This window comes from Triturus cristatus, chromosome 10 (assembly GCF_964204655.1).
Source record: "Triturus cristatus chromosome 10, aTriCri1.1, whole genome shotgun sequence".
Lineage (NCBI taxonomy): Eukaryota > Metazoa > Chordata > Amphibia > Caudata > Salamandridae > Triturus > Triturus cristatus.
The window spans coordinates 1191916508-1191944013 of NC_140593.1; the positions used below are offsets into that span (position 1 = coordinate 1191916508).

At 51.5% G+C, this 27506-nt stretch overlaps 4 non-coding genes and 1 pseudogene across 4 annotated transcripts; all 5 read left to right on the forward strand.

Moving 5' to 3' along the window:
- The first annotated feature begins 9803 nt into the window (after positions 1-9803).
- The window catches only part of LOC146797011 (H/ACA ribonucleoprotein complex subunit DKC1-like), a 74998-nt pseudogene continuing 57295 nt past the window's right edge, over positions 9804-27506 (forward strand).
- Positions 11475-11550, forward strand: LOC146797012 (small nucleolar RNA SNORD83). The gene has a single exon (XR_014970208.1). It is a non-coding gene; the product is annotated as a small nucleolar RNA SNORD83 (small nucleolar RNA).
- On the forward strand, positions 14216-14344 carry LOC146797013 (small nucleolar RNA SNORA36 family). The gene has a single exon (XR_014970285.1). It is a non-coding gene; the product is annotated as a small nucleolar RNA SNORA36 family (small nucleolar RNA).
- LOC146797014 (small nucleolar RNA SNORD83) lies at positions 14937-15011 on the forward strand. The gene has a single exon (XR_014970210.1). It is a non-coding gene; the product is annotated as a small nucleolar RNA SNORD83 (small nucleolar RNA).
- LOC146797015 (small nucleolar RNA SNORD17) lies at positions 19056-19289 on the forward strand. The gene has a single exon (XR_014970302.1). It is a non-coding gene; the product is annotated as a small nucleolar RNA SNORD17 (small nucleolar RNA).

Sequence of the window (27506 nt, forward strand, 5' to 3'; positions counted from 1 at the left end):
CACGCCACCAACCCCATCGTACGTGTCATCATGTACGGTGCGTAAACCAACATTGCATATGTATGGAGCGTACATACGCACTGTTGGGGTACGCTCCGTACATAGGCCAGAAGTGTGTATGTACGGTGCGTATGTCTGGAGCCTCCCCACCCGCATATGTCTGCACCGTACCCTCCCGGATGTCCGCACCGTACCCCAGGCGTACCCCAATCCTCGCGTATGTACGGTCCGTACTGATATCGCGTATGTACGGTCCGTACATACGCGAGGGTTGGGGTACGCCTGGGGTACGGTGCGGACATATGGGCGGGGGTATGGTGCGGATATACGCAGGGGGGGCTGTAATACTCGTACCCCGGGCACAAGCCTACCTGGAATATGAGTCGTACAAAGTTCGATCCGTACGGGACGTTCTCCATACGCTTCAGTATTTGGGACGCCAGTATGGATCGGACTTGTGCGCTCGGACTTCAGTCTTACGATTCGTACGTAAAACTGTCCGGGTACGTTTTCCCCCATAAGATTCGTATGTATTTGTTACGTACGAATCGTACTTCACCGGTTGTACGGGACTTGTACGATTCGTACGTAAAAAAATACGGATACGAGTCGTATGGGAAAATGATTCCCAGGATCAGAATCGGCCCCTTTATGTTCATAAGGAAATGTCTAGGATGCATACCTTAATGCACATAAACTATGCCAGATATTCCTAAACTTATTTTTTAGAATTTTTAAAAAGGATTGTAGGTGGGTGTCAATTTACTAATCTTATGGTGAAAAGATAGTGAAGAATCACATATAAAGCGTTCAATCCTCCAGCAGAGGAAATTGTATGTCTTCTGACAATAGTACCTCAATGTAATCAACTTTCCGCTTCATAGAAGAATTCCCCATCTAACAGAAAACACCCAGAATAGAAGGTCATACTGCATAGATGATATATTTTGATAAATTCTCATAAGAAGCTGATCATCTTTGGCAGAACAATAAAGTTAAATGACAAATGACCAAACCAGAGCTGGCAACGGTTGGACATAAATATTGATAGCATTGATTCAGATCGGTGTCACAGATCAAAAAATGATTGAGAGGGGTCTAACTGGTTATTTTGTTCGAACTACAAATAGAATTCTTTTTAAATGGCATTCTTAAAAATGTTAGTAGCAAATAACAAGAGAGAAAAGGGCTTATAGTTTCTTTAAAGAAGGCAGAATTGCAGGGTTGCCTCAGAACAGGAGGAATATTAGGAATAACCCGACATGGGTCCATAATAAAACTATCAGTCTTTATCCTATAAATCTTAAAACTATCACTCTTTTGTCTATCAATTCTAAAATATCAGTCTTTTTCCTGCCAATATTAAAACTATCAACCATACCCAATCAATTTTAAAATTGTCATCTTTACCCTACCTATGTTACAATTGTCAGTCATTTCCCTAACAATCTTATAACTACGAGTCTTTTCTGTATCGATCTTAAAACCAGTGTGTTCCCTGACAATTTTAAAGCTATGACACTTCCCCCATTGATCTTAAAAATCTTAGTATCTTTGTCCTCCTTGCTTTAAAATGATCACTCTCCATCCTACAGATATTGAAATGATCTGGTTTTTACCTCGCCAACCATAAAACTATCAATCTGTAACCTACCTATTTGAAAATGATCACCTTTACTGTAATAACCTTAAAATGATCATCTTTATCCTAATTATGGTAAAATTATTAGTATTTACATATCAGTCTTGAAACTCAGTATTTACCGAATGAATAACAATCTAACAATCTAACAACAAAGATTAAGAGGATAAAGGTATATTAATTCACTAACATTCAGAGTCTTTCCAAGGTATTATTCACTTACAAAACAGCTTCTCTAAGTTGTCAAGATGGACCATGCACTGTATGACCTGTATGTAGTTGGCAGCATAAGTAAGAATACTCGCAAATGCAGACACCAGCCATAGAGTCAGTTCACCTTATAAGTGCACTGGAATCCTTGGCATCTTGCATGAAGCATGCATATTGCAAGGCAGTCTCACAAATGTATCCCTAGCATTGGTGCATCAATTGTGTTCCTGTGTGGGATGGGAAACTGTACTGCTTTATACTGGTAACAGCTACCTCATCTAGTAAGATCGTATAGTTTCAACCTGCTTTAGACTTTTAACTAGGGGTTAATTTGTGTACAACTATAGTACTACCACATATAAATGTATCAGTAACCCGGTAAGATCATGTTTTTGTGTTCCGCATGTTTGCATAGCTTTATAAGTTACAAGGGTCTTGTACACACCCATTTTAAGCATATCTTGCGTGTCTTGACAACTGAGAGGTGCTCTGTCTTCTAATTGGGTAATGCGTACCCTAAAAAAACACTGGATGGAACTGAATTAATGTTCCTTGTTTTAGGTGTTTTTCTTTACTATGTTGAAATGAATGTTATAGACCAACGTAAAACTAACCCTGTCTCCATCTCGCTTTTCTGTATCATGAATTTACTTTAGCAATCTCTACCTACCTGCTGTAACCCAGTTTTCTCCATCACCCGACATATGATCCTTATCGCGAATGGAGGCTGCATACAGTCTGGGGTCTTAGCTTCCGCTGCTGCAGTTCCAACATTCACAGCAATGCTTACAGCCCTATCCCACCCCACCTAAATGTAAATGTAAATGTGTGTGTACTTGTAAAGCGCACTATCACTCCTGTCGGAGTATCCTGGCGCTGAAGACCGCTGGGGAACCCGTCCTGGTTTTCCCTGTGAGATGGTCCCTTACTGGGTATCTCCAAGGTGAAACCAGGCATCCCCGGCGTCTGTGGGGGGCCGTTGTAGAGATGAGGCAAGCTTAATGCCCAGAGTTGCCGAGTGTGTTCCTGGTTAGAGTAGGTACCGAGGCGAGAATTATCGAGTCCGTTTTGACCCTGGTCCACAACCCTGCCGCGTCGGGAATTGAACCCTGGTCCCTGGCCGATTCTCTACTTACGGGTCTGCCGCCTCTAACCAGTGAGCCACACCTCTCCCTCCTAGACAACCTTGTGCACATCCAGAGCCTGCAGCAAAGACTGAAACCATCACCTCTGTAAATACAACAACCAGACTTTTCTGTTAACAACCCCTTGCTGCCTCTGGTGGTGCATCTTTCACCACTCCCAAGTTAAGACCTTCTACCATCTCCAAACCCTCTACCCCCACTGACCCTAATGGAACTTAGAGCATCCTAGGAGTTGTATTTAAACTGTTCCAGATACGCCCTCCACGCCTCAAGCCTAGACTGGGACTCAAGTACTTGCCCACCTTGATCCAAACAAAATACCCAAATCATTTTATAAAGCGTTCACCCGGTCCTGTCCAAAGCAGCGACACCGCACGTGGCCCTGGATCTTTATAGCTGAGCTTGCCATGCCAACATCCAGACAAATATACATTCTAAAACGTCCCCGCGATCCCGCCTGCTTTGACTGTCGAGCAATAGATGATTTTCTACCTACTTGAGTACCCCACTTTACCTCCACTGTCACTTCCACCCTCCCTGATGTTTCTATACCATCTCCAATAAATCTAGTCCCAAATCCCATCTCAATTTTCCACCTTTCACCTACCCCCTTCCTCTTTTTCAGCTTCCCACACTTCCACTTCCATATCCTCTAAGAATGCCCAGACCTCAGCCTGCCGAGTCCTCGCTTATAAACGACCCTAGCCGCCAGGCCCGCCACCATCTGACTCTCCCCCTCTCCCAACCCCTTTCTTCAATGTACGCTTCTGGCATAGACTCTGTGCTTGCCTCAATCTTCTCTCTTTGGCTTGACTGACATCTCCTCTACCTCTTACTCCTACCCCTGCAGCCTCCAGCCATCACCCTACCTCACACTTCCACCTCTCTCATATCTCCTCCTCTAGTCATTTCTCTCATGCACCCCTCGTGGCTCCTCCAGCCTCCCAATCTTCAACATCTCATGCTCACCTGCCTTGGTTTCTGTCTCCCTCAAACCCACAGCTTTCGGCTCTTCATCCTAATCCTCACATGTCACACCTCAACATGCTGGTTTACAAGGGCAACTCTGCCTCCACTTCCTCTCATTTCAAACCAATCCTCTTTGCCATCTTAATCCCAGTTCCAGCATCAAATACACTCACCACCTACTCACCACCACTACTCATTACACGTAGACCTTTAAAAAGAGCTGCGTCAATGTCTACAACCTTCCGTCTGAGTGGGACATTGACCTACTTTTCATCACTGGAACTCAACCAAGCAAGGACTATGGACCAGTCCCACATGAAGCAAGACCTGTGGTTACAAAGACTGAAGAGTTCCTTGAAACGGACTGAATTCCCAGCAGCACTAAAAGCTGCATCTTCCCGTATTTATCTCTGCTATCCTATGTATGCCTCTCTCCTAGTGCCCCGAGCTCTAATTCCAGATTCTTCATCTGGTTATTCACTGCTATGACGTAGCAACGGTGGGAAACAAGAATTGATTCCACTATTCGCGAGATACTAACGCTGTTTAGCACCTTTCCTGTGTCATAAAGGAGTTCCAGGCTGCTCTGGCCGGGGTCGCATACACCCCATCAGTATAGTGCTGCCTCTCTGCTCTGATGGAGAGCAGAGAGAGAGAACATCTTTGCATTGGGAGATGAGTAGAAAAGGAGGGTGGTAGGTCTTTTTGACAGGAGTCCATGTATTAATATTATATATTTGAGCTCGAGTGGATTGAAGAGAAGGTGGTGTGGGGGGGGGTTGCATGTCACCATGCTTTTTTATTCATATCTGGGTGGGGAGGGGCAGTGACAAGACACCAGTTTTTTTTTTTATATTTGGCGGGTTGGGAGGTAATGCTGAGGGTGGTGTGGGAGTGTGGCAGGATGACCAGCATTGTTATTTTGGGGTGAGAGGACAGAACACCTGGAGTAACCTGTGAAAGTGGTCTGAGGTAAGCTAGGCTGTGTGGCGTACGCTTCCCCATGACTTCTCTGCCTCTGCATAGCTGATGAAAGCAGGAGTCGATGATTTGGGCGTGCCGTACATAACATAAAACTGTAGACGGGGAACAGTAAATAACAAGGTTCCATTTCACCTCCAGGCTCTGAGTGACCTCATGGACACATCGAACTTCTTGTTTGTTGCATATTCGATGTCCCTCAGGTCCCTTGTGAAAAGCACACCACTTCTTCACTATTACCTATCAATAATTCTATATGTGATAACCACCATATAGATGAGTAGACATCCGTGTGTGCAAAGCATCTGTTCTGCCATTATTCCTTAACACTTCATGCATTGACACAGCAACTTTGATGCACAACTTCCATAACATGTCTATGAACCTCGCAGATCTCACCCCACACCTCCCGCTTGTCATTGTGCAATGGGTGCACTGTTCACACCCGCACTCTCAAAACAAGTGGCAGCACCTGTGCAAATGAGAATGCTAACCACCCTATTAGTGGTATGAATAGGGTTGCCACCTGGCCAGCTTTTTACTGGCACCACTGGTATTTTGATGTCCTGGCTATACCAGTGCTTAATTTGAGCCGGTGCTTTCTGGTGCTGAGCACCGGCACTTAATTGGATTCTGCTGCTCGGCACCAGCACCTAATTGTCAACACCACACTTAGGGCAGTCTGCCACAAGGTGGCGCTGCTCATGTAATTTAGAGATGAGCGGTATAACAGTTGTTTAAGAAAACAATATACATTAAAATTTGCTAATACCTGCCTCCCCAGCTATTCCTTTAGCTTTGGGGACCTGGAATAATCTGAAGTGTCGCATTTACATGCGAGAGAGATGGTTAGTAGTTGTTTTGGCAGCAACGACAAGGACGATGGGTGGTGCAAGCTGCAGTGGCCTCCTGATCAGAGCACTGGCACTTAATATTTTACAAATTAAGCACTGGGCTATACAAACATAAGCAAAATCACCTAAAGCCAGTATTTTTAGCCCCTATCTGTACATACCTCAAACAGCAAATAGAAATAGAAAGCCCCTTTAAATGTGTTGTAGCATTGCGTTAATGAACCCTGACTAATAATCAAAGTAAACAAGCATTTGTAATGAAATAGGTCTCGCATTTACGAGAGTTTGAGCTATTGGCATTGTAAATGCCAATAGCTTAAACTCTTGCAAATTCGATACCTATTTTGTTGCAAATATTTTTTTTGTTCTCAAAGCCCCCATGCCGCACTTTCACATGCATGAAGACCGCGCCCCTTTTTTTAAAAAGCTGTGTTTAACAAAAGGTGCACGGCTGCTATTAAAGTGAAACCACGGCATGGGGGCTTTTACAAAAAAAAAAGCATCTGTTTGTCAAACAAATTCTTTTTTTTGTAAAAGCCCCCATGCCGCGGTTTCAATTTAGTAGCAGCCGCACACCTTTCCTTAGACACAGCTCTTCTAAAGAAAGGGGCGCAGCCTTCATGCACGTGAAAGTGAGGCATGGGGGCTTTGAGAACAAAAAAAATATTTGAAACAAAATAGGTATCGAATTTGCAAGAGTAAAATATTTGCAATGCCCTAGGTCCACATTTGCGAGAGTTTAAGCTATTGGCATTTACAACGCCAATAGCTCAAACTCTCCTAAATGCGAGGCCTATAGCAGTGCAAAGAAGTGGCTTCCGTTGTCCCGGCTGCTTGGAACGTGAAAGCGCGCATGGCGCTGAATGTAAGGAAAGCACGTCGTGCCTGCAGTAGGGCAAAACTCATTAAAGAAAATAGTGCTTACAGAAGAAATAAAACATACCATGCAGCAACAGAAGTAAAAGGGCCAGTCCTCATGGGAGGTTTCAAACTAAGACAATGCGGTACTAAGGAGGGAGTAACAAGGCGATTAAGGAATCAGAAGTCTGCATTTACAAAGGACAACGACACAAACCAATGAACAATATGGGCGGAGCTTCAAATCCTTAACTGAATACAGCATGCCTGCAGCGCATGCGCTGCTCAGGCTTTACCTAACAAAGACAAAAAGTTATGTTACAACTGAATTCATACGATTTTGTTTACAGTCCTATTTTGTATCACGCCTGGCCTTTGCAGACCCTAAAAACAACCACAAGTGGCTGGTATTTTTCTCCTTCAAAGGTAGCCACCCTAGGTAAGAAGCGCTATTTAAAAGCTGCATTACAATGCACCTTTGTAAGTTATGAGAGCCTTTTAAAATAAATGTAGCCTTTTGCATACCACGGGTGTTGAAGGGGCGTGTTTCTCAATGTAAAATCTTTCAGAAAGATGAAAAACTTTCCCAATATGAAGCACTGTCGCCACCTACTGGCGATCGCGTGAACTGGTGTGTCTGATTGAGCCTTCGCCCATCGTCCCCACGGATGTCTGCTGCAGGCAGGTTAGGAAATCTTAGAAGGTACAAGTGAATCAGACCGGCGGCGTCCCTTAGAGGGTAGGTGTCCCTGCCTCATCTGTAATTGTCCTCATCCCTACAGCCCCCTTGTGCCCCTCTGGGAAATACCTTCAGCCAGCAAGAACAGGCACCGGCCTCTCAGCAAGAGCCCTGTTGTTCCTGTTTGCATTGCACATTTCAAACTCTCTTAGAGTATTATATTTTCCAAGATGAATTTATGCAGGTTTTTTTCATGCAGCATATTACTTATGTACAGTGTGTATATATCGGTGTAGGTTCAGCTTGTGGGTGGTTGTTTATAACGGGTCATGATTAAAAGCTGTGAAGCTCACGCTGAAGGCGGTGTGAATTTCTCACAGTGTCAGAGGGTACCGAAGGGATGCTGAATAAGTGCCCATCCAATCCTTGGCCTCTCCGCAGAGCGCATAGAGCAATGGAAACGTGTGTCAATTGTAAACATGATTCTATGAGAAAGTGTATAAAGGAGGCACACAGCTGCCAAAATACCAACATTGCCAAAGTTGAAGAAAAGGGAGTGCTTACAGGTGAGTGGGTCGTTGTGTCTGGGGAGCTGAGAGGAAGGAGTTAGAAGACGAACTGGAGTGATTGAGACACTTCAAATATCACTACTCCTTCCACAGACCTTGGTAATGTTCAATTCATTGTCTGTTTAACATGATTAAGGAACAACACATGTGCAAGAGCTCCATGAATGCCCGTTGTCAGAGGCCCCTTTTGTGCCCCCCTTTAAAAATCACTTCTAGAGATGCTACTGAATCAGATAAACTGTGCATCATCTGAGGGGACCGGCCAGAAGCACCCAGAGGGCAGCAACATATATCTGTGCCAGTAACGTCACGCAAAACTATGCCCCCACGACTCCCCCACAGAATGTGTTGAGGAGCTCTAGAGGCGCCCCTGTGTCAAAGATATTTATTGACCTAATGGGGGGCGAGGGGTCCCTGAAGGATGAGACTCCCTGACGCCCCTGGTCTGTGCATAGCCCCAAACACTGACATTGCATGCAACATGGACTCTAAACTTGCCTCGAAACTGAAACGCCCACTACTGGACAGACTTAGGGCCCTATGTACCAAGCAAAATTGCGATCGCAAACGCCGAAATTCGCTGAATTTCGGCGTTTGCGATCGCAATTTTGCTAAGTGGTATGTATGAAGGCAAATCTGCGTGCAAAATAAGGAATCGCAACATTTGCGATTCCTTATTTTGCCATTGCATTTAAGGAATTGCAAATTTTACAATTCCTTAAATGCAATGTAAGAAGCACCAAAAAAGTGCAATTTGGCCTTAAGGAATCGCAAATTACCACCAAGTACAGGTTGGTGGTAATTTGCGATTTCTTTCAAAAAATGCATATTTTTGCATTTTTCAAAGTGGCATGTGGCGCACACACATGCCCTTAGGGCATGAATGTGCGCCACATGTGCACCCATGCTCATTTCAGGGGTGCAACAGGGTGTCCTTTTGACACCCTGGCACACTTGAAATTGCATTCTCAATTTGCGATTCTCTAATTGAGAATCGCAAATTGAGAATGTCTTCCCATTCATTCCTATGGGCCTCTAGGCCCATAGGAGTGAATGGGGAGGTATTCCTTAATTGCGAATTGCAATTCGCAATTCGCAATTAAGGAATATTTAGGATTCGCAAAATTATTTGCAAATCCTACATACATAGCATTTTGCGATACTTAAATAGCGATTCTCTAAAAAACGCTATTTGAGAATCGCAAAACCAAAGTTTCATACATATGGCCCTAAATGTTTAATGTATTTGACATGTTTGTTTCGGCAAAGCTTGTCTGACTTGCCATCCCAGTGAGGTGCATTGTTCCGGTGTTGCTTTTACGTCCTGCTGCGAATAGTTTGAAGGCTGCCATTTGTCAGTGAGCTACAATATGAAGACAATGAGTGCCTGATTCACAAAGGTAAACATGTACTTTTGTGTAGGTTTGCTATTTTTCTGGCATTCACAAACCATGAGTTTAATCTTATTAATAGTAATTTTAAGACTGCGGACACCAGGGTTAGCGCCTAAATTGCTCCCAAAAGCCCCAGAGATGAAATATAAATGGTAATAAAGTTAATTTATTACCCTTTTATTTTATCCCCCCCTGTTCCAAACTGAGGGTCAGGACGGGGTGGCCTTGCAGAGTGATAGCGGCAGGGAGAAGGGTGGGCTGCCTGGGCACTTTTCAAAGTGCGCATGTCCCTTTGTCTAGCCATCTTGCGACGGCCAGCCAGACATGCGCACTTTGAAAGCTCTAACCCAGCTGCTTTAAGACAGCTGGGTTAGAGCAAGTGCAGGGCGAGAGAGGCCGCTCCCTCCAATCCTGGCGCTTCTCTCATGCTGGTGAGAGCAGCGCCACGATTGGTTAAGGCAGTTGACTGGGGCCATCGTTGGACGGCAGCCGCGGGAGGAGGATGGGCAGCGAGGAGGAGGTCGTGTTCAAGGTAAGTGATTTTCATTTTATTTTTACCCACCACCCATTTGCCCGCCACACCACTCCCCATAGATGCCGGCCCCAACGGGTGGACGCCGTTCTTGTAACAGACTCAGTACATAAAAAGATAGGCCTGTCTTATCTTTTTGAGTCCGGAGTTCTCCGACTATGGATTGACTGCAGTTGTAAAATTACAATTAGTAGAATTAAACTCATAGTCTGTGAATACCAAAAATAATGGTAAACTCATACAAAAGTGTAACTTTATCTTTGTGAACCAGGCCCTGGAAAGGTTGCACATAAGCCGGATACAACGTATTTTCCAATCAGTGTCTCTGGTGCCCATGGGTCGAGGTGCCCACCTCAGCTCCTCATCTCACAGCCCTTCATGTCACACTGTCTGGCTCAGAGGCAAGCCTCATGGTGCCCGCTTCGGAAGCAGCCCCTGGGCTCCGGCAGGGCTTGGACATCTCACTCACACTGAGAGACACCCGCACCTCATTGCATTCACTCTCCCACCTTCTCGCCCCCCCCCTTCGGTTTCTCCTCTGCTCTGCCTCGCGTTCTTTCTTGCTCATCCTTTAATTTGATATTCTTCATCATCAAACGTGCTTGTCCAAATGGGGGGTTTCATGGCGCTGTATAACCGATGTTTACTTTGGCCCAACATAATGGTACACATTTTATGCACCTCCAGAAGATGAGAGGAGGAGCATACCTACAGTGACAATGGTGTCAAACATGGATTCCCCAGAAGATGCATTAGTCCACGAAATCGCCATCTTCCCTCGTGCCCCCTTCTTTTATGCTTCCTCGCCTGTTTTCTCTCCCCTGTCCTCTACCCTTCGAGTTCTTTATTACTCGTCCTTCCTCTGTTATTCACTCATCTCTCCACATTTCGTCTTTCTTACCCCGCTTTTTAGGTCTCGGCTAGCGATGGCTGCGCTTGCGCAGTCTCGCTCGCGAGAGATAATGACTTGGGAGAAGAGGGGCTTGAACCCGCCCCTCTTCTACCCTGTTCTCCATTGGCTGGCCTAGTAAATGCTGGCCAGCCATTGGAGAAGAGGTCCCGTCACTCCAATCCTGCCCCGTCCTTTTCGGATCGGGGGGCGTGTTTTTTGCGAAAAGTCTCAGGGAGGAGACAACAGCAAAACACGCCCCCCAATCCGAAAAGGACGCTGCGTTTCTCCGAGGCAGTTCTTCTCTGCCTCGGAGAAAGGCGGTGGTGTCCCGGCGTTGCTCCCTCACCTGATCTCCTTGTTCAAGAGGCCTGTGGCTTCTCTACCGAGTCTCCAATCACCGGAACAACCCCAGTCGCTGCGGAACCCGTATTTTTCCCGCCGAGGCTGCGAGAGTAGATGTTTTTCTTTCCTCAGAAAGTATCATGGCTGTGAGCTTGGCAGGCAGGCACCTACTGTACGGCAGGAGCTCTGTGCTTGGCCGCTGAGGTGACTTGATGATTTTTCTTTCTTCAGACACTCGAAACCCTGACGGGGGCTTTGTTCCAGCGCCCCCCGGTGGTAGCTGCAGTGAAGAGACAGTTGAGAGTGAGGACGATCTATGAGAGCAGACTGCTCGAATACGACCCTGAGAGGAGACTGGGTGAGTGCAGGGGGGGGCACTTTGTGTGGTCGGCCTCGGAACCTGCAGAGCCACATGATGTGAGCTAGATTTCATCAGCACGCTGTGCGAGGATGACTTGTATCTATCACCCATGGCTGATGGCACTGCAGCGTGGCGGGACTGTGTGGCGTCTGCGAACCAATGCATCCTTTAGCACTGCGCATGTTCTGCGTGCAGGTCGATTTGGAACTCCGCTCCCCTCTACCCTCCCTAATTTAATTATAAAAAAAAGGCCCCCTGCTCGTAAACCCCTGCATTGTACATCTTGAGATCATGCGAGGAGGGCAGCCTGGGACGCTACAGCAGAGCAGGTAAGTGCCTTTTTTAAATAATTAAATTAGGGAGTGTTTGCCTAAAGATCGTGTTCTCAACAGAACTCGGAGTAGCCAAAACTCTGATGGCGGTGCGGTGTTCTCTGCCCGGGGTTAGTTTTAACGACTTGCCTCAGGGGGCGCTGGCTGCTGGAATAGCTACATTTACTATTCAACTCTGCGCATGTTTGGACTTAAATTCCAACACCACCATTGACCCCGCCCCCCAAGCAAGTCGTCCCAATGACTGGCCTGCTAAAGAGGCGTACGTTCTGCTGCGGTCGCTGTGAAGGCACCGCGTGAGTTTGTAGTGTCCATGCATGGACACGTTCTAGTGCTCCGACCTGCTGTATTACACTGTACACCCACCCACCACAGACGTCACTGTGTCAGGTGACGCTGTCAATAAAAGGGGCCGAGCGCACGTGCTCGTGGCCATTCCCACTATCCCCAACTATGTGTGCAGTGTCCTTCTTCACCTAGCATGTGGGCCTAGGGCCCATCATTACATTGGCGACGAGGCGGGTACTTTCCACCCGCGTGTGCAGCCCCCGATCGGCGCACCATCGACGACATGGAGGGAGAGAGAATTGCCCCCAGGGAGGACAAACCCTCTGCAGGAAGGCGCGACGCGCCGAGAAGCCAGCCAGGCGAGCGGAGCCCGCAGCAGGCCCTGCGGTGACCGGGTGCCCACCCCGCACCGCCACGAAGACTGGTAGGCGACGCTGTGCCCCAGGGAGGAAGCGTGGCAGTCGGGTGCCCACCCCGACCTGCCGCTGTGCCTAGAAGCGCCCAGAAGGAAGTGCCGACCGTGCGGAGCCCACCCGCACCGGCCGCGACGCCGAGAGTGAGCCGGAGAAAATCGGGTGCCCACCCCGAACCTGTCTAGCCTGCCGCCGTGCCCGGATCGAAGAGTGCACCGAGCGGAGCCCACCCGCGTCGGCCACGACCCCTCACAGGAGCCTGTGTCATGCGGAGCCCACCCGCGTCGCGAGGAAGCCCAGCCGGGCTGGAGGTGAGGCCGAGATATGCAGGAAGGTCCCAGCGAGTGCCCACCCCGCGTAGAGGAACCTGGTGTGCCCTCCGGCACGCAAGAAGCTCCCGGTCCGGCCAGAGAGAAGCGAGGTACGGGCACCCCCTCCCTGCGCAGCCCGCGAAGTGAGGAGACCGGCTGCGGGGAGGGGGCGGAACAACGTAAAAGTGGAGCCCACCCGCAACAGCAAACAGGAGCGGCACAAGCAGCGCAGCACCCCCCCCCGCGCGGTCCGTGAAGCTAGGTGACCGGCTGCGGGGGGCGGGACGAAGAGGAAATGGAGAGCGGAGCCCACCCGCAGCGGTACGCGACCGCAGGCGGCCAGCGCCGCCAATGAGGGGAGAAGATAAACATACGGGCCAAGAGACTCAGCCCCCATCCACACAATTAATAAAGGCACTACCAGCGGGTGCCTACCCCGCAGGACGACAAGCGGGACGACACACCCCACCCCCCCCGCAAGAAACTGCCGCGAGCAGGGAGGGCGATGTCGAGTGCCAAGACTGGCCGCCGCCGGCCATAGAAGGAGGCGGGAAGCGGTGAAACAATGCAATGGTGCCAGCGCTGCCCTGCAAAGAGCGCTACAGAGCCCCACTCTCCTGCGTAACCAAAGCACATGTAGTGCACACCAAGCCCCAGCCGCCATCCACGCGAGGTGTGAACTGCCCCAGCTTGCGAGTGATGCATCATTGCCCTCTGAGCAGCCCACTGTCAATGCCTGTGCCCCCTCCTGCCTTCCAACCAATAAAATAACTGAAAGCAGACTTACCTGCTGCCACGTGTCCTGGACTCCGCTGCTCTGCTCCAGCTCCAGCCCCATCTGGACTCCGCTGGTCTGCCTGGCTCCAGCTCCCCTCCAGCTCTCCTAAGCACGAGTGAAGCCTGGAGCAGTGGAAAGGAAAACAAGGGATAGAGTTCTGGCAGTACAGAAGGTTGCTGCTGAAGCCAAGGAAAAGCAACACTGCCACCCAGTGGCCCTAGCATGTGGGCCTAGGGCCCATCATTACAGAGTTCAGCTTCTTTCTCAAGGGGGGTTCCCTTTCCGGGTATCTAGGCTGTCAATGGCAGCGGCCGGGTTTTGGTACTTGGTTCAGGATGCTTTTTGTGGTTGAGCAGAGCTGTGTATTTTGCCATGCATGCACATCTTGAAAGTAATCGAGCGGCTTATGGGGGGTCCGCGTGTTCATCTTGATAGGTGGGCTTCAGTGGCACCTCGCCTTCCTAGGTTTCCTGTTACTGACTTAGCACACGCTTCTGTTTAGGTGTCTTCTGGGTGAGCTGCGAGGCCGGCACCTACATCCGGACCCTGTGTGTGCACATGGGCCTGCTGCTGGGTGTCGGGGGACAGATGCAGGAGCTGCGGAGGGTCCGCTCTGGTGTCCTGGGAGAGAAGGTATGTATGCTGCCTCGGGGGTGCACAGACCCCACCAAGGCGTTGAGTTCAGCTCAGGGCTGCCCCCCTCTGCTGGTAATTAAGCCTTGGGAGAGAGAGCTGGGCTGCAGGGCAGCGGGCGGGGCGCAGTGCTCCGTCCCGCTGCCCCGCGGCCTACACGTCGTGGCTGGTGACTTGGGGTGTTTGGGCGGCTGGGGTCTCGTTTCTACAATCCCACTTAAACTATGACACCAAGGTGCTCGGTTTATTGGGCAAGGTAACTATCGCCCATTCTGACCTGTGACATAGCATGCCGAGTCTTTGATTGCGTCACCAAATCAGCGGGTCCGGATAAATGCACAGCTCACTCCCTTATAATTGCACATCTTAAAATGTAACACGGGTGTGGATTTTATCATCTAGTTACTGGATGTTCAAAGCCTCTCGGCCCTCATTTCTGTTCCGTTGCAAGCTTGACTGGTAATTCTGGGGCTTTGGGGCGGGGGGCGTCGCTGTCTGGCAGATGGGGTGTAGCTTTGCAGCGGTGACCTTGTCTCGAAGTAACAGTCGTTATTCCTTACGCAGGACAACATGGTGACCATGCATGACGTGCTGGACGCACAGTGGCAGTATGACAACACCAAGGACGAGGCCTACCTCCGGCGCGTCATCTACCCCCTGGAGAAGCTCATGGTCTCCTACAAGCGGCTGGTCATGAAGGACAGTGCGGTAAGTGCTCCGAAGACTGGGGTGGGCGCTTGCGGCGCGCGACGAGCCACATGATGAGAAGCAGATTCCATGAACACTCGTGTGAAGATGACGTGAATCTATCACCCATGGCTGATGGCTCTGTCTGCGTGTGCCGGCTGTCCTCTGCCCCCCCCCCCCCTGTGTACATTGAGTCCACTAGCTTTGTAGTTTAAAAGCAAGTGCCTAGTATAACCAAACTTTTCGCTTTAAAAGAGAACCTCAAAATTAGGAGACCCTAAATATGGGTTCAAAAGAGGCGTCCTTAAATCAACTTTTTAAAGTCCAAACTGCTAGAGTACGATGGTCTGTCGTGTAAGCTGCGTCAGTGGCCTAGATGTGTTAACTGTACCCTCTTCAGGTGACCTTTTTGTATTTTAGACCTGCATTTGCCCGCTCTGTCAAACAGACCGAACTAATCACTATATCCGTCCCTTCGCCCATCGGCTTGCTTCAACCAGCCTCTTTCCAGTAAATGCCGGACATGGCCCTCATAAATATTGGCCGCTTTGACGTGCTGTTGGTAATCGCGGTGTGTAATGGCGGGTCGCATGCGGGGCCCTGGCGTGCACCGGCGCAGCTGGCTGTCTGATTCCACCTCTGTTCTCCAGGTGAATGCCATCTGCTACGGTGCCAAGATCATGCTGCAGGAGTCCTGCGTTATGAGGATGGCATCGAGATGAACCAGGACATCGTGGTGATCACCACCAAAGGAGAGGCCATCTGCATGGGTAAGAGCTGCGGGATCTGTGCCAGGCACGAGTGCGGGCGAGGTATGGAGCCTTTGTGTTCTGTGCACTGGAAGAGGCACGGGGCCTCTATCCTGTGCACTGTGGGTGACCCTACTGCTGGGAGTCTCTGTATCCTGTGGGTGACCCTGCTGCTGGGAGTCTCTGTATCCTGTGGGTGACCCTGCTGCTGGGAGTCTCTGTATCCTGTGGGTGACCCTGCTGCTGGGAGTCTCTGTATCCTGTGGGTGATCCTGCTGCTGGGAGTCTCTGTATCCTGTGGGTGACCCTGCTGCTGGGAGTCTCTGTATCCTGTGGGTGACCCTGCTGCTGGGAGTCTCTGTATCCTGTGGGTGATCCTGCTGCTGGGAGTCTCTGTATCCTGTGGGTGACCCTGCTGCTGGGAGTCTCTGTATCCTGTGGGTGACCCTGCTGCTGGGAGTCTCTGTATCCTGTGGGTGACCCTGCTGCTGGGAGTCTCTGTATCCTGTGGGTGACCCTGCTGCTGGGAGTCTCTGTATCCTGTGGGTGACCCTGCTGCTGGGAGTCTCTGTATCCTGTGCACGGTGTGACAGTGGTGTTGCGAGCCTCTATTCTGTGTACTGGGTGAGGGTGCTGCTGGGAGTCTCTGTATCCTGTGGGTGACCCTGCTGCTGGGAGTCTCTGTATCCTGTGGGTGACCCTGCTGCTGGGAGTCTCTGTATCCTGTGGGTGACCCTGCTGCTGGGAGTCTCTGTATCCTGTGGGTGACCCTGCTGCTGGGAGTCTCTGTATCCTGTGGGTGACCCTGCTGCTGGGAGTCTCTGTATCCTGTGGGTGACCCTGCTGCTGGGAGTCTCTGTATCCTGTGCACGGTGTGACAGTGGTGTTGCGAGCCTCTATTCTGTGTACTGGGTGAGGGTGCTGCTGGGAGTCTCTGTATCCTGTGGGTGACCCTGCTGCTGGGAGTCTCTGTATCCTGTGGGTGACCCTGCTGCTGGGAGTCTCTGTATCCTGTGGGTGACCCTGCTGCTGGGAGTCTCTGTATCCTGTGGGTGACCCTGCTGCTGGGAGTCTCTGTATCCTGTGGGTGACCCTGCTGCTGGGAGTCTCTGTATCCTGTGGGTGATCCTGCTGCTGGGAGTCTCTGTATCCTGTGGGTGACCCTGCTGCTGGGAGTCTCTGTATCCTGTGGGTGACCCTGCTGCTGGGAGTCTCTGTATCCTGTGGGTGACCCTGCTGCTGGGAGTCTCTGTATCCTGTGGGTGACCCTGCTGCTGGGAGTCTCTGTATCCTGTGGGTGACCCTGCTGCTGGGAGTCTCTGTATCCTGTGCACGGTGTGACAGTGGTGTTGCGAGCCTCTATTCTGTGTACTGGGTGAGGGTGCTGCTGGGAGTCTCTGTATCCTGTGGGTGACCCTGCTGCTGGGAGTCTCTGTATCCTGTGGGTGACCCTGCTGCTGGGAGTCTCTGTATCCTGTGGGTGACCCTGCTGCTGGGAGTCTCTGTATCCTGTGGGTGACCCTGCTGCTGGGAGTCTCTGTATCCTGTGGGTGACCCTGCTGCTGGGAGTCTCTGTATCCTGTGGGTGACCCTGCTGCTGGGAGTCTCTGTATCCTGTGGGTGACCCTGCTGCTGGGAGTCTCTGTATCCTGTGGGTGATCCTGCTGCTGGGAGTCTCTGTATCCTGTGGGTGACCCTGCTGCTGGGAGTCTCTGTATCCTGTGGGTGACCCTGCTGCTGGGAGTCTCTGTATCCTGTGGGTGACCCTGCTGCTGGGAGTCTCTGTATCCTGTGGGTGACCCTGCTGCTGGGAGTCTCTGTATCCTGTGGGTGACCCTGCTGCTGGGAGTCTCTGTATCCTGTGGGTGACCCTGCTGCTGGGAGTCTCTGTATCCTGTGGGTGACCCTGCTGCTGGGAGTCTCTGTATCCTGTGCACGGTGTGACAGTGGTGTTGCGAGCCTCTATTCTGTGTACTGGGTGAGGGTGCTGCTGGGAGTCTCTGTATCCTGTGGGTGACCCTGCTGCTGGGAGTCTCTGTATCCTGTGGGTGACCCTGCTGCTGGGAGTCTCTGTATCCTGTGGGTGACCCTGCTGCTGGGAGTCTCTGTATCCTGTGCACGGTGTGACAGTGGTGTTGCGAGCCTCTATTCTGTGTACTGGGTGAGGGTGCTGCTGGGAGTCTCTGTATCCTGTGGGTGACCCTGCTGCTGGGAGTCTCTGTATCCTGTGCATTGGGGTGACCCTGCTGCTGGGAGTCTCTGTATCCTGTGGGTGACCCTGCTGCTGGGAGTCTCTGTATCCTGTGGGTGACCCTGCTGCTGGGAGTCTGTATCCTGTGCACGGTGTGACAGTGGTGTTGCGAGCCTCTATTCTGTGTACTGGGTGAGGGTGCTGCTGGGAGTCTCTGTATCCTGTGGGTGACCCTGCTGCTGGGAGTCTCTGTATCCTGTGGGTGACCCTGCTGCTGGGAGTCTCTGTATCCTGTGGGTGACCCTGCTGCTGGGAGTCTCTGTATCCTGTGCACGGTGTGACAGTGGTGTTGCGAGCCTCTATTCTGTGTACTGGGTGAGGGTGCTGCTGGGAGTCTCTGTATCCTGTGGGTGACCCTGCTGCTGGGAGTCTCTGTATCCTGTGCATTGGGGTGACCCTGCTGCTGGGAGTCTCTGTATCCTGTGGGTGACCCTGCTGCTGGGAGTCTCTGTATCCTGTGGGTGACCCTGCTGCTGGGAGTCTGTATCCTGTGCACGGTGTGACAGTGGTGTTGCGAGCCTCTATTCTGTGTACTGGGTGAGGGTGCTGCTGGGAGTCTCTGTATCCTGTGGGTGACCCTGCTGCTGGGAGTCTCTGTATCCTGTGGGTGACCCTGCTGCTGGGAGTCTCTGTATCCTGTGGGTGACCCTGCTGCTGGGAGTCTCTGTATCCTGTGCACGGTGTGACAGTGGTGTTGCGAGCCTCTATTCTGTGTACTGGGTGAGGGTGCTGCTGGGAGTCTCTGTATCCTGTGGGTGACCCTGCTGCTGGGAGTCTCTGTATCCTGTGCATTGGGGTGACCCTGCTGCTGGGAGTCTCTGTATCCTGTGGGTGACCCTGCTGCTGGGAGTCTCTGTATCCTGTGGGTGACCCTGCTGCTGGGAGTCTGTATCCTGTGCACGGTGTGACAGTGGTGTTGCGAGCCTCTATTCTGTGTACTGGGTGAGGGTGCTGCTGGGAGTCTCTGTATCCTGTGGGTGACCCTGCTGCTGGGAGTCTCTATCCTGTGCATTGGGGGTGACCCTGCTGCTGGGAATCTCTGTATCCTGTGCATTGGGGTGACCCTGCTGCTGGCAGTCTCTGTATCCTGTGCACGGTGTGTGTGTGTGGTGTTGCGAGCCTCTGTCCTGTGTGCTGCTGGGAGTCTCGGTGCGCAGTCAGGGGGCGGCGGAGTGCTGCTGCACTGTGATATGATGATTCAGTTTATCCATTCGCTGAGCGCTTGTCCTAGCCTCCTGCAGCACAGGTTCCTGTTCTAGGTGTCCTTGTGTCCTCGGCCTGCCAGTGTGTCTGCCTCCGTGTTCTACTGAAGGCAGATGCTTCTGGTGGTGCTGTTTGTGGGAGCGCATGGGCCTGGCGTGGGGTGGTCTCCAGTGATGGAGACCACCTTTCCAAAGACGAATAAACTATTCTGATCATGTGCATTTCAGATGGAACTCTTACATTTGTGAAGTCCTGGGCATTGGGTGGTGCGGGGTTGCAAACTAGTGAACTTTTCCATGCTATTATGAAGGATATCCTTGTTGGCTTGTATGTTGTGGTACGCACACACCTTGGCCATTGAGGAAACTGAACTGTAGGCACATCCGGGGTAAGCAAGATGGTGGGAGCTGGCTAGGGTACACGTTTGATGTCTCAGCCTAGTCTGTGTACTCTACTCACCTGCCTCTCCACTGCCCACAGCCATTGCGCTCATGACCACTGCAGTGCTGTCCACCTGCGACCATGGTATTGTGGCCAAGATCAAACGAGTCATCATGGAGCGCGATACCTACCCTCGGAAGTGGGGCCTTGGCCCAAAGGTAAGGCTTCTGAAGGAGCTGTGTTCCGACTATCCTGTTTTGCAATTTTAAAGATTTTCTGGCTGGCAGGCGTTCTTTACCATCATTGATTTGAACCCCAAGGGTGCATCCGTTCTAAAGTGCTTTTTGTGTACTCCAGGCGAGTCAGAAGAAAATGATGATCACTAAGGGTATTCTAGATACCCGCGGCAAACCGAACGAGCGCACGCCGAAGAAGTGGCTGGACGAATACGTGGACTATGGGTATGTAAGCGGCTCAACTGAGCACCTTGGATTTGGTTCCACTGGCATCCTAACCTTGTACACGCAATGTCTTAAGCACCATTTTAAGGCTCGGAGCTGGGGCTCTGTCAAACGCTTTCACAAATAGTGTCTTCTTGAACATGGAGAGATTCCTGTACACTTTTTATTGGAGAATGGGTTGAAAGTATTTACATGCTCGACTGGCTGAACATTGATGGGCACAGGAGCAAATCTTTGATCCCTGAGCTGACGCGCAATAGCAGGTTTGTGACGTGTAGTACTTGAGGCCAGTGTAACATTTGTGTATGCGCTTATTGCATTTTTTGTGATCCCAGATGTACCTATAAGTTAGAGGGTCACAAGTGATCGCAACACTGGTTGTCACTGGGCCTGACAAAGGTTAAACATGGCCCCCAGTCTGTCACTGGGCAGTTTTAGTCTGCTAACTAAGTTAATACTCTAAGGTATCGAACAACTCGTTACATTAAGCCTGACTTAACTCACACGTTAAAATTAATGTAGCTTGTTGCAGTGTTCAGCGTTTAGTGTTGGTACTTCGTTGCCCAAAGTCTCTTGCTGTTTACGGTTGCACAACAGGGTCTGTCCTCGAGACCGCTTTCTGCCCTCCTGAAAGAGAATCCTGCAAGAGGTAGATGCCACCCATCCTTAGCAGGAAGCCACACAGATGTTGGGCCAAAAGGTGAGATTCAAATGAGCTGCCCCCTTTGACGGGCAAATAAGAAACTCTTGGGACAGGCGCTGCTCTTGCTTGGGGAGCCAGGCCAGCACTGGGGACGTAGAAAAAAGCTGTCAAACTGGTAGCCACGTCTCTGGTGGTTTGGGCTAGGGATCAACGCACAAAGATTGATTCAGCCAAGTGGGCATCGAAGAACATTCTTGGATAGCCATGTACCACATTTCGCAGTAAGTGGCCCTCCGAAGGGAGGGGACCTAGTAGCCAGCCCATAGGCCATGTCATACCCTGAGACCATTCTCTGGGGATAAAAAGGGGTCCCAGAACTTCTCATACTAGTAATGTCAAAAGACTGCTGTGCGGCACCAAGGACCCTGACTAGAGGCAGCACTTGACAGCATGCACCTGCTGGCGAGCAAAGAAGGGGATGTCTGCTGTGACCAGCTCGGAGAAGTCTACTCCTGAGCCCAGCAAAGCAATAGGCTCCAGGTGTCAGTTCGATGACCTCATGTTGGCAGCACACTCCAGCCTGCTGGGGCGAGTTGGTAGCCCAGACTGCCTGGTTGCTGCTCCTCGCTGCTGTGCAGCACCAGGGACCAGGACCCGATGTTCAAAAGTACCCAGGTCTTCTGGACCCCGATGAGTTGCTGGAGTTTTGCTAGGTTGCGCATAAAGTATTTTACTGCCAAAATAAAACCACTGCACTGAGCAGGGTCAAGTGGGGAGAGGACTTTGAAGGACATCCACCCCTGTGGCCAGGGTAGCCTCACTAATCCTGTTGACAGCCAGAAGAAGACCCACTGCGATAGTACAGGACCTGAAAACAAACCTTGCACTCCAGCCACATGCGATTTCACAGGCTCAACTTGGAAATGTTCCTCACGATTACCGATCTGTAAGGATGTTGGCTGGCAGTCTTGACTGGCAGCGAGTTGATCAAAAAGACCAACTTTATATAATTTTTCTTGTATAGAAAGCGGAACAGATGGTCTCTTGTTACTTTGGCAAGCGCAGTAGGACCTAATGACTTTCCCAGTTGCTTTTGGCTGAGCTGTATGGCTTCAGAATGAAATGCAGCTGCGTTATTCTACCGACACATGAACCAGGAGCATATGTGCACCATGTTTAGGTCTCGGGACCATCCGGTCGGCAGACCGGAAGTCCGGAGATTTAATGTCTTTGAGAAGAGGGGCTTGCACCCGCCCCTCTTCTCTCCTGTTCTCCATTGGCTGGCCTCTTAAATGCTGGCCAGCCACTGGAGAAGAGGTCCAGTCACTCCGATTATGCCCCGTCCTTTTCGGATCGGGGGGCGTGTTTTTTGCGAGAAGTCTCCGGGAGGAGACTACAGCAAAACACGCCCCCAAATCCGAAAAGGACGCTGCGTTTCTCCGAGGCAGTTCTTCTCAGCCTCGGAGAAAGGCGGTGGTGTCCGCACCGGACGCCACACAGTCTGATTAATTGCTCGAAGTCCCACCCTGCGGCTCGAGCCCGTAGCTGTTCAGCCCTTACCTTGTATCCCCGGAGCCCACTCGGGTTCTTGCACGGTGGGTGAGCACGGATGGTCGGTTCTCAGCGCTTTCAGGCCTCCACAGTACCTCAGGTGCTCCCACTGGGACCCGTAGCCACTCCCGGCCGCACAGCGCCTGATTTCCGGCTCAAAGGTACATTCCTGTCCCACGTTCCTTTTCTGACTGCATGCCAGAGCTCTCCGCTTCTAAAAGTACTTCCTGCATTTCAGCAGCTCCGGGCTGCCGGCTCAGCTCTCGAATCCACTTCCTGCATCTCAGCCCTGCACCGAGAGCTGCCTGAAGTCAAGAAGAGAGCTTTCGGGTGCAGCTGCCGTGGCTGACTGGAGGGCACAGCTGACGAAAACGGCGATTGAAGATTTGTAGGGCGCCGGTCGTATCAGACGTAAAGGAAGTTGAAGTCTCTTCACATCGCCGCCTCTGCTTTTGTGGTATTGTGGCATCTCCGAAGTTTACAATGTCCCAGCTTATTTAATGAAGTCGGCCTCTACTCCACGGGAGGAGGGTTGAGTCACCACACATGCCACTCAATGGTTCCACCCGCTCCTGAAACCGATCTCGCCAAGATGCCGGTAGCTAGAGTCCTTTTCCCTCCCTGACCTCGAACGCAAACTCTGGACCCAGGGACATGACACTGCCACAGCGCAACCGGGGGGGGGGGGGGGGGGCTGCACTAATCTCCCTGCCCCCATGGCGAAACCGGTCGAACCTCGAACGGCGGGCTGGGCTCCCATAACCACACCTCTTATGAGCCAGGCTCAGTCTGTGCCGTCGGGCATTTAACAACCCGTCAGACCCGGGCATGAACATGCCACTGACCTTTCAACATATGTTGCTCTTTTGGCCCCCCACCGCAACCTGAAAACAATGCAATAACCCGGCAGCCATAGCCACCAGCTCGTCCCCACTCGACGGGATGACTGGCCCGTGCTGAAAAAATTCCGCAGACACACCCCCTTACAACCAAGTTGGGACCTGGTACAGCCCCAGCCCCCAAGCTTGGAACAAGCAGGAGGTCGGAGCCACAGGATTCTTTATTTAAAAAAAAAATTAAAATAAAGGGAAAAGAGGAGGGGTGTCTGGGGGGCTGAAAATGACCAGCACTCACCGCAACAAGACTGATGCAAGCGGTATCGCCAGACCAAGGGACGTGACACACCTGGTAAGCGGGGGGCGCCACCCGGCGCTCCCGCCCCCTCTCCCCCCCGCGGATTTACTCATGGCCTGCTCAAAAACCCACCCGCACGCAATGCGGCCAAGGACTGGCCTTGAGTGAGTAGGAACGCCGCGCCACACACTTCCATCACTAGGGTTCCGTAGTGCGTGAGTAGCCGCCCCGCGACTGTTCCAACAGAACTCTAAGCCGGCACTGATGGGAAGGGTCTGCGGGGGGTGGAAGCCATGCGATCCTCGCTGCTCCCCCAACAACATCAGCCCCCCCACCCCAGGTCGAGGCCCTCGAACGGCTCTGCAAAATAGTGCAGCAACAGGCCCCCATGGGCGAAGGCCCCGGCCACGGCCTGGACAGAACAAGCATTTACAATGCAACGGTCTCGGCATTGTTAAAGTTAGAGCTATTGGCATTGCTCATGACAATGCCGTTTCTTTAAATGTTTTAAAAACAAAAACATAAACAAAAATAATGTCATGAGCAATGCCAATAGCTCTAACTTTACCAATGCCTAGACCATTGCATTGTAAATGCTTTTTCCTTATATATAATTGGTGTTTCTTCGGTGTTTCATGCGTACCCAACCTCAGTCTATTTTATTTCTCTGTTTATTACCCTGTTTCCATGGCCCTGTCTCTGATTTTTCCTGTCTCTTAATTGCCGCCTGTTCCTCTCCCATACTCTCAAATCCTATCTCTGCCCCTCCCACCCCTCCCTCTGCCCCTCACATCCCTCCCTCTGCCCCTCACACCACTCCCTCTGCCCCTCACATCCCTCCCTCTGCCCTTCACACCCCTCCCTCTGCCCATCACACCCCTCTCTCTACCCCTCACACCCCTCCCTCTGACCCTCACACCCCTCTCTACCCCTCACACACCCCTCCCTCTGCCCCTAACACCCCTCCCTCTGCCCCTAACACCCCTCCCTCTGCCCCTCACGCCACTCCCTCTGCCCCTCACACACCCCCTCTGCCCCTCACACCCCTCCCTCTGCCCATCACACCCCTCTCTCTACCCTCACACCCCTCCCTCTGCCCATCACACCCCTCTCTCTACCCCTCACACCCCTCCCTCTGACCCTCACACCCCTCTCTACCATTCACACCCCTCCCTCTGCCCCTCACACCCCTCTCTGCCCTTAACGCCACTCCCTCTGCCCCTCACGCCACTCCCTCTGCCCCTCACACCCCCCCTCTGCCCCTCACACCCCTCCCTCTGCCCATCACACCCCTCTCTCTACCCCTCACACCCCTCCCTCTGCCCATCACACCCCTCTCTACCCCTCACACCCCTCCCATTGACCCTCACACCCCTCTCGACCCCTCACACCCCTCCCTCTGCCCCTCACACCCCTCCCTCTGCCCCTAACACCCCTCCCTCTGCCCCTCACGCCACTCCCTCTGCCCCTCACACCCCCCCTCTGCCCCTCACACCCCTCCCTCTGCCCATCACACTCCTCTCTCTACCCCTCACACCCCTCCCTCTAACCCTCACACCCCTCTCTACCCCTCACACCCCTCCCTCTGCCCCTCACACCCCTCTCTGCCCCTAACACCCCCCCTCTGCCCCCCCTGTATATCTCTATATTACTTCATGCCCATTGCTCTTGCCGTTTTCAACGTCGCTTTTATTCTTTTTAGGTCTCGCCTGACCCAGCGCTTGCGCTGGTCTGGCGAGACTTTAAGTAAGGGCTTCAAAAAATGCTACCGCCATCCACATCTTGAAGTGCATGTGCGCGGGCGCGCGCTTGAGCAGAGGCGCCATATGGCGTGATTACTGCTGCGCGCACACCACTCGCGCACATGCACTGCAGGCTGTGGCCGACGGTAGCATTTTTCCCCCACGATCACTTTCACTTTGGCCCCGCGGTTAACTTCCTTGTTTACATTGGCAATGCATAAAATTCCCAGAAAAAAACGCCAATTGCGCAAAAACACATGTGCGCGCACTTTACAAAAGGCCCCTACCCACCAAACAAACAAGGAAAGAGACAGACCGCATTCTACTAACCAGACCCACGCCGAGACGCGTGACGCGTGACTCACGTGGCCGCGTGCAGAACGGCAGAGAAGTCACGTAAGGACACGTTAGTCAGCGAGCTCTCCGTGCACAACCCGGAATGCAAGCAGCGTGGCCTAAAGGCGTCAAGGACACAGTGTCACTAGAACTCCCAGTGACACACACACATACAAAGGAAACACATCGCTTTGTTGTTTGAAAGCCATTCTCCTCGTTCACGCAAGAGCCATTAACTAAAGAGAGTTCTTAAGGCACCCTCGAAGCAGGAAGGAATTTGAAAGTCAAAATATATTTTTGTAAAACACGCACATCTCATCATGACAACAGTCTCCGTAGCTGAGCACACAAGCCTAACAGCTTGACAAGGAATTGTGTAAAACAGGAACACAGCTGATAAAACACTCACGATCTGAGCAATGGTCATGTACACCATAATGCAGTCACAACACATATTCACAGTGCCAGCAAAAGAAATAACAAGCATTGGCATAGCCAATAGGTCCCGCCTTTGGGACTTTATTAGTGTTTAGTTATCCAGCATAATATCCTTGGTGCAACAACATCAACTGTTGTATGGCTAATCACTTAGACGGTCCCAAAGGCGAGACCTATTGGCTATGCCAATGCTTGTTATCTATGTCTTCAATTCGTAGGTCTGGCTTTTTATAGCATAGTTTGTCAAACAGACCTAGTGCTTACAATGTACAGAAAGTAGACTATGGGCCGTAAGGCACTGTTTAAAGGGCCAGTAGGTCGTTTTATCTCATGAGCTGTGACAGTTCCAAACAATAGCCCACACCCTGGCCCTTGGAAGCTCGCCCACCTGGCAGCACCAGATTGCCCGAAAGGCCAGTCCAACACTGCTTGAGACTTTTCCAGTCATATCTTGGCTCAGGTGAGTGGCCTATCCATATCTCACCAGAGGTGTTGGCTGCCTGGGATATCCTTCGGCCCCATTTCCCGGCTTGCACTGATGGAGTATTTTACAACTATAGAGTCCTCTCTCTTCACTCCTGGTGACTCCCGCCCGCGTGCAACATTAAAGCTAGACCTATTGACTTTGCCAATGCTTGTTCTGCTTGTCTTTATATTGCACTACCTTCCTATCTCGCCCTTCCATATTTCACTTCTGTCCCCTCTTAGCTCAATATTCATTCCCTCTTTTTTCTTCTTGCCCCTCTCTCACTCCTTACAGCTCTCTCCGGGGTGGTAGGATGTGCCCCGGCGCTCTAGGGCGGAGCTCTTCAGCCCTGTGCCCTGGAGGGGGAGAGTTCTGTACCTCAGTGTCTACTCTTCTCACCTAGAAGAGGGCTCGTACCCCAGTATACACTGTGCCTTACTGTGTGCTTGCCTTTGTGTCCTTCAGAGTGCTCCGTACCCTAGCTGCTTTGTGAGGAGTTTGTATCCCAGTTACCTAAAGTGGTGCTCTGTGCACCGGGGTGGTGCTCTGTACTCTAAAGTGGTGCTCTGCACCCCTGAGTGGTGGTCTGTACCTGCAGAGAGGTGCTATGTACCCCACAGTAGAGGTTTGACCCCTAAAGTGATGCTCTGTACCCCAGGGTGGCACTCGGTACCCTAGTGGTGACTGTACCCCAGGGTGGTGCTCTGTATCCCAGAGTGGTAGTGTGTACCCTAAAGTGGTGCTCCATACCCCAGAGTGGTGTTCTGTATCCCAGAGTGATAGTGTGTACCCTAAAGTGGTGCTCTGTACACCAGAGAGGTGCTCTGTGTCCCAGAGTGGTGCTCTGTATCCTAAAGTGGTGCTCTGTACCCCAGAGAGGTGCTCTGTATCCCAGAGTGGTGCTCTGTATCCCAGAGTGATAGTGTGTACCCTAAAGTGGTGATCTGTACCCCAGAGAGGTGCTCTGTGTCCCAGAGTGGTGCTCTGTATCCTAAAGTGGTGCTCTGTACCCCAGAGAGGTGCTCTGTGTCCCAGAGTGGTGCTCTGTATCCTAAAGTGGTGCTCTGTACCCCAGAGAGGTGCCCTGTGTCCCAGAGTGATGGTGTGTACCCTAAAGTGGTGCTTCGTACCCCAGAGTGGTGTTCTGTATCAAAGAGTGGTGCTCTGTACCCCAGAGAGGTGCTCTGTGTCCCAGAGTGATGGTGTGTACCCTAAAGTGGTGCTTCGTACCCCAGAGTGGTGTTCTGTATCAAGAGTGGTGCTCTGTACCCTAAAGTGGTG